Source organism: Capsicum annuum, chromosome 7 (genome assembly GCF_002878395.1).
Source record: "Capsicum annuum cultivar UCD-10X-F1 chromosome 7, UCD10Xv1.1, whole genome shotgun sequence".
NCBI classification, from domain to species: Eukaryota; Viridiplantae; Streptophyta; class Magnoliopsida; order Solanales; family Solanaceae; genus Capsicum; species Capsicum annuum.
The window spans coordinates 30,427,252-30,433,251 of record NC_061117.1 but is presented as its reverse complement, the minus strand read 5'-3'; positions in this window follow the sequence as shown (position 1 = coordinate 30,433,251).

Below are 6,000 nucleotides of genomic sequence, written 5' to 3'. Positions count from 1 at the left end.
CTTTCTTAATTTCTTAGTTGCACTCCATTATATTTGGGCCTTGGAAGATTTGTGAGTTGGGTCATTTATCCATTTTCTTCCTCTTTTATTCAACTTGGGCCCAAATAAGTACATTAATATAGGCCTAAATCTGATCCATAGACATGGGTCCATTAACTCGGTCCAAATAACTTAAGTAGGTGACTCACCAACTAGCTTAATTAAATCAAGAAAGCATCTCAATATTTCATTCTATTTCCAGCTCCTAATCGCCTTAATCTAATTTACAACTTGTACACACCTGGTCACTTTAAACTTTAGATTCAAATATCGACTTACGATTCCAAGTTAAATAGTTGTATCGATGTTAACTTGATTGTGTCACATAAAAAGGTACGGGCAGCATCTAGAATTCCATCTACACCATTCATATTCACATAAAAAATCTCACCCATTACCTACCACAAGGCTATACCAAGTTACATATAAATAGAACAAAGACATACAATGTACGGGGTGCCACAGATTTGTGTATGACATCCTAATTGAAATGCTTTAAACTTGTGATATGGTTCTTTTATTTATACTATCGAGTCTTAAGGGTATTGTATACCCTAAATTAGCTGCTTACTTAGTTTCCAGTCATAATAGAATGATCCTGTAGTATCCCAAAAAGTCAAATTTCGTAAGTTAACAGAATCTATGTGAGTTTAGTCAAGCTTAGTATAGCCTAGTGATTAGTATCGGTTCAGTTGGGAATAGGATTCAGCATTGAGAGAACCCAGAGATGGGGGCATTCCTGCCAGTATAAGGCTTTACCCTTAGTAGAAATCCCTGAGTTAAAAAACTATGTAGCCAACTTAGGGTACGCCGTCCTCCTGCAAGACTAGGGTTGAAGCAATCATATATATATATTTGATGAGTCTTCCTGCCAGATTAGGGTTGACATAATATTTTTAGTATCCCGTGGCAAGGTGCTAACATCCTTCCAACTAGGGTCATAGGTAGGACCCTAAATTAGTCTATAATCGGGGTATGTTGGTTACTTTAATACTCCTACAGTTACAGTTTCAGTCCCAGTATTCAATGGAGAACTCAGCTAGTTCTACAGAACCATGGCTATCAGTTATCAGCTACTCAACCATCAAAATTCAGTACTTAGATTTAGTATATTATCATATACATGGTGTATACCATATTTATACCCTCTATTGGATAGAAAATTAAATAAGCTTTCTATTGAGGAGTTATGACATTTTTTGTAAGGTAGTGTGTCACCTGGGCGAACACCCCATCACGATGAAGGTTGATTTCACATTTGTCAAATTTCAGTGGACTTCCACGATTGTCCTGCATTGCGTAGAAGTTAAATTTCCCAATTGTCAATTTCCAGTGGCTCACCGAGATGGTGGCAAATTATGGTGATCGCCAAAATGACATTTCTATAGTGTACCGCGATGGCTCCGTATCGTGGACTATTTCTAGTTTCCAACTATCCCTTATCTAGTGAGCCACCACGATAGTGGCGCATTGTGGTGGATGGTAAATCGGAAAAAATCTTGCTTTTCTAGTTTAGATTAAATATTAAAAGGGTTATTTTGGTCAATCCCCAAGGCCCCAATTCATCATAAACAAGGAATTTATCATATTCAAAGCACTTTATGCTTATTTTCATCCTTCCCCAATTCATCATAAACAAGGAATTTATCATATTCAAAGCACTTTATGCTTATTTTCATCCTTTCTCTTTCAAAGAGAAACCTTAGAGCTCAAATCTTCTTCTCTAAGAAATCAAATTCCACCATTGTTACTCCAAGAAAGCTCCAAATTGAGGATTCCCAAGACAAGATAATCAAGAACTCATCTTCAAGAGCTCAAATAGGAAAAAATTTCAAGATTCTTCATGTAATCATCTACCAAGGTATGTGGGGTTTATGAACAAGGATCCTCTTCCATCTTTGTGCCCAAAACCAAGTTTTAAATTACAAATTCATATGATTTTGAATGAATATACATGAGATTTGGATTACAGTTCATACCCATTATTTCTATTAGCAAGAATATGAGTTTTTGAGAGATTTTGAAGATGAATTGCATGTTTATTTTTATATTTTCATGCCTAGTGCATCAAATTCCAAATTTTGAGATAAATTATCATTATTTTCATTATCAAGTATGATAATACCATGTTTTTACATAAACTTGATTCATAAGTTACTAAGCCCAAGCTTACATGTTGACATTGCAAGAAAGATGATGCTTTGAGCATCTTAGTATCAGATTAATTACAGATTTCAGTAAATCTTTGATCTTTCAATCCTTAAATAAGATTTGGAATCCGCTTTACATATTTATTACAGATTACAAAATCCAGATCATCTTCATTTACAGAATGACTCAGATAAAAGAATAATTGGTTTCGTAATAAACCATTATTCTAGATTTAAAGTGGATTTCCAATAGAATGAGCATACAGATTAAAAAAGAGTAGTCTTTAGCACTAAGTAGGAAGGATGGGACTAGCGTTCCCTATCTTCCATAGAACTATGTAGCAAATGTAGGAACAAATTATGAGATTATTCCCACTTCTATGTGGATGACCGTTAAAGATGTGATCACTTAGCTTAGGTTATACTCCTTGTTAAGCGTATGACACCTCTCCCCATCATGAGGATTTCCCCTTAGGGTAATAATACATTATAATCCATATTAGCTCACATTGTTGATGTCGATTAAGGAAACCTCCCTGCTAGTTAAAGTAAAAGATTAACAAAAAATCTTTTAGAAAACTAAGTGTAAAGGCTCATAATTTTATTTAGATTATGCTTTACAGAAAGATATATTTATAGAGTTTAGCTTTTAGATTTCAAATTTAAGAGTGAGCCCTTTCTACACTTAGACAGTATGATTTACAGACAGAGTATTAGCATAGCTTATAAAACTAAATGTTATGACTCAATAGATTTACAAAGTAAGGTTTGCTATTCATGATTTCAGATTTCAATATTTGAGATATTTCAACTTATTTGAGTTATTTACTTTTAGCATGCATTATTTTACGAATGATGAGATGATGTTTTACTTATGCATTTCACCCTCATATACTTAGTACATCCTCAAAGTACTGATCTACATATACATCTATTTTCTACATTGTTTAATAATGTAGGTTTAAGTGCTTAGTATTAGCAGCGTAAGTAGTTCGAGCATCTTTACCTACATTCGATAGTTGGTGAGTTTTCATAGTTTGGATACTTAGTCATTCATATTTTCTGCATCTTATTAGTTTACATGATTCAGTATTTCTTTTTAGACAGTTTGAGTTAGCTGGGGGTTTGTCCTAGTGACTCTAGTTATTAGTAGTAGAGGCTTGTAAGACTGCTAGATTTGATTCAAACTTACAAAATTAATTTTTAGACATTACATTTAAATTATTCTTAACTATCTCACATAGTTTTCTGCATTCAGTAAGACTTTTATGTCTATATTACCTTTATTATGAGATTCGAACTTAGTAGAAGGCATACAGGTTTAGCTTAAGGTTTCTCATAGTCTTAAGCACCGTGTGATATCTCGGAATTAGATTTTGGGGCATTACAAACTTTGTATCAAAGCCAAAGATTTATAAGAGTCCTAGGGAGTCAAATAAGCCGCCTTATGTAGAGTCTTGATCATGGGTGTGAAGTGCGTCTCATTTATAAGCAAGAGGCTATGGGATGTTCTTAGGAAATCATCTCTTTCTTTCATGATCTATCATTCTTACAGTATCTCTATCTGCTTTTAACTCATGCTCTTATGTGATAGTTAAATATGCCTCCTCATCGAGTTAACGTTCGTAGAAATAATAACCAGTCACCCTAGCTCACTGATCCTCTGAATGAGAATGTATCCCATGCTGAGTTTAGGGCTTCCTTTCAGGTGTGAGCCTAGGTAGTGACTGCCAATGTTCAGGAAAACCGTCAGGTTGCATTCTCACTTTAGCAGTATAGTTTAGAAACAGTCAAAATCTGAGCTTTCTTAAGAATGAATCCGTGAGAGTTCTTTGGGTCGAAAGTAGGTGAGGACCCAAAGATTTATTTAGATGAGGTGAAGAAGATCACCCAAGTTATGCATGTTTTTAGGAGGCGAGTGTAGAGTTAGCATCCTATAGGTTGAAGGATGTAGTTTATGATTGGGTAGTTATGTGGAAGAATGGTACAGGTAAGAATGCAGTTCCTATAAGTTGGCGGGTGTTTCAGGATGCTTTCCTAGATAGTTTTTTCCCATGTGAGATGAGGGAAGCTAAGGTAGATAAGTTTGTTAATTTGTGGCAGGGCTCAATGATAGTGAAAGAGTACTGTCTTAAGTTCAATTGGTTGTCTAAGTATGCACCAGATACGATGGCTGATACTATGGCAAGTACGAGTAAGTTTGTTGCTGGAGTATCTATCTTGGTAGTCGAGGAGTATAGGACTGTTATGCTTATTAGGGACATGGTTCTTACTAGATTGGCAATTCATGTTTAGAAGATTAAGAAAAAGAAGTTTAAGGGAAGATATAGAAACAATAAGAGGGCTAAAATAGAACAGTTTGATTATGGCCAAGCTAGGTCTGGAGGGGGAAATCATTTGCAATTTCAGAATAATTCATCTATGCCAACACCATCTTCAGCTAGTGTTTCCACTCCCAAAGCTAGACAGGAGCAGTAGGGTAAGTCTTCTATGTCAGAATCTTAAAATAGTGTGAGTGGAAGGCCCAATTATCCTCTATGTTCTAAGTGTGGTAAGAATCAATATTGCTAAGTGTGGTAAGAATCACCATAGTGAGTGGTTAACTAGTCAGAAAGGTTGTTATGGTTATGGTAAGTTGGGTCATGGAATTAGAGAGTGTCTGCATGCTAAGCAGGAATATAGAGATGTTCGTCCTCCGACTCAGTCTACTAGTGCACCAGCTATTTTAGGTTGCCAGTCCCTCCTCAGGGCATATCATTTAGTACCAGTGGCGATCAATGCTTGAATCAGTTTTATGCTTTACCATCCCATCAGTAACAAGACGATTTACCAGATGTTGCTACTGGATTGCTTCGTGTATTTCATCTTGATGTTTATGTGTTGTTAGACCCTGGGTCGTGTTTCTTTTATGTGATCCCATTAGTTGCAGTCAATTTTGAAATAAGTCTTGAAAAGATCCCTAAGGCCTTTATGGTTTCTACCCTAGTAGGTGAATCAGTTGTTGCTAAACAGATCTATAGAAAATGCCATATTACTATCCTTCATAAAATTATGTTAGTAGACTTAATAGAGAAAGATATGGTTGAATTTGACCTTATTCTTGGTAAAAATTGGCTCCATTCCTATGATACATCCTTAGATTGTCACACCCTGAGTGGTGCAGTTTTAGTTTCTAGATGAGCCAGTCTTTGAGTGGAAAGGTAATTCAGTGTCTCCCAAGAGTCATTTCATATCTTATTTTAAGACCAAAAAGTTGATTTCCAAAGGATGTATCTATCATCTAGTTCGAGTCAAGAACTCTAAGTTTGAGACTCCAACAGTACAGTCAGTCAGTGTAGTCAATGAGTTTCCTAATATTTTTCTCGAAGATTTGCCAAGGGTACCTCCTGATAAGGAAATAGAATTTGGTATTGACCTTCTTCCAAATACTCAGCCCAGCTCAATACCTCCATATCGTATGGCTCCCTCCGAGCGTAAAGAGTTGAAAGAGCAACTCAAAGATCTTTTAGACAAAGGATTTATAAGGCCTAGTATTTCCCCATGGGGCGCTCCCATCCTATTCGTGTGAAATAAATAGGGTTCTTTGCATATGTGCATCGAATTTCATCAGCTGAATAAAGTTATGACCAAAACCAAATATCCTCTTCCTAGAATCGATGACTTATTTAATCAAATCCAAGGTGTAAGTTATTTCTAAGAAATAGACCTTAGATCCGGCTATCATCAGCTTAAAGTGAGGGAATGTGATATTCCAAAGACAGCTTTCATAACCCGTTATGGTCATTTTGAGTTTTTAGTTATGTCATTGGGT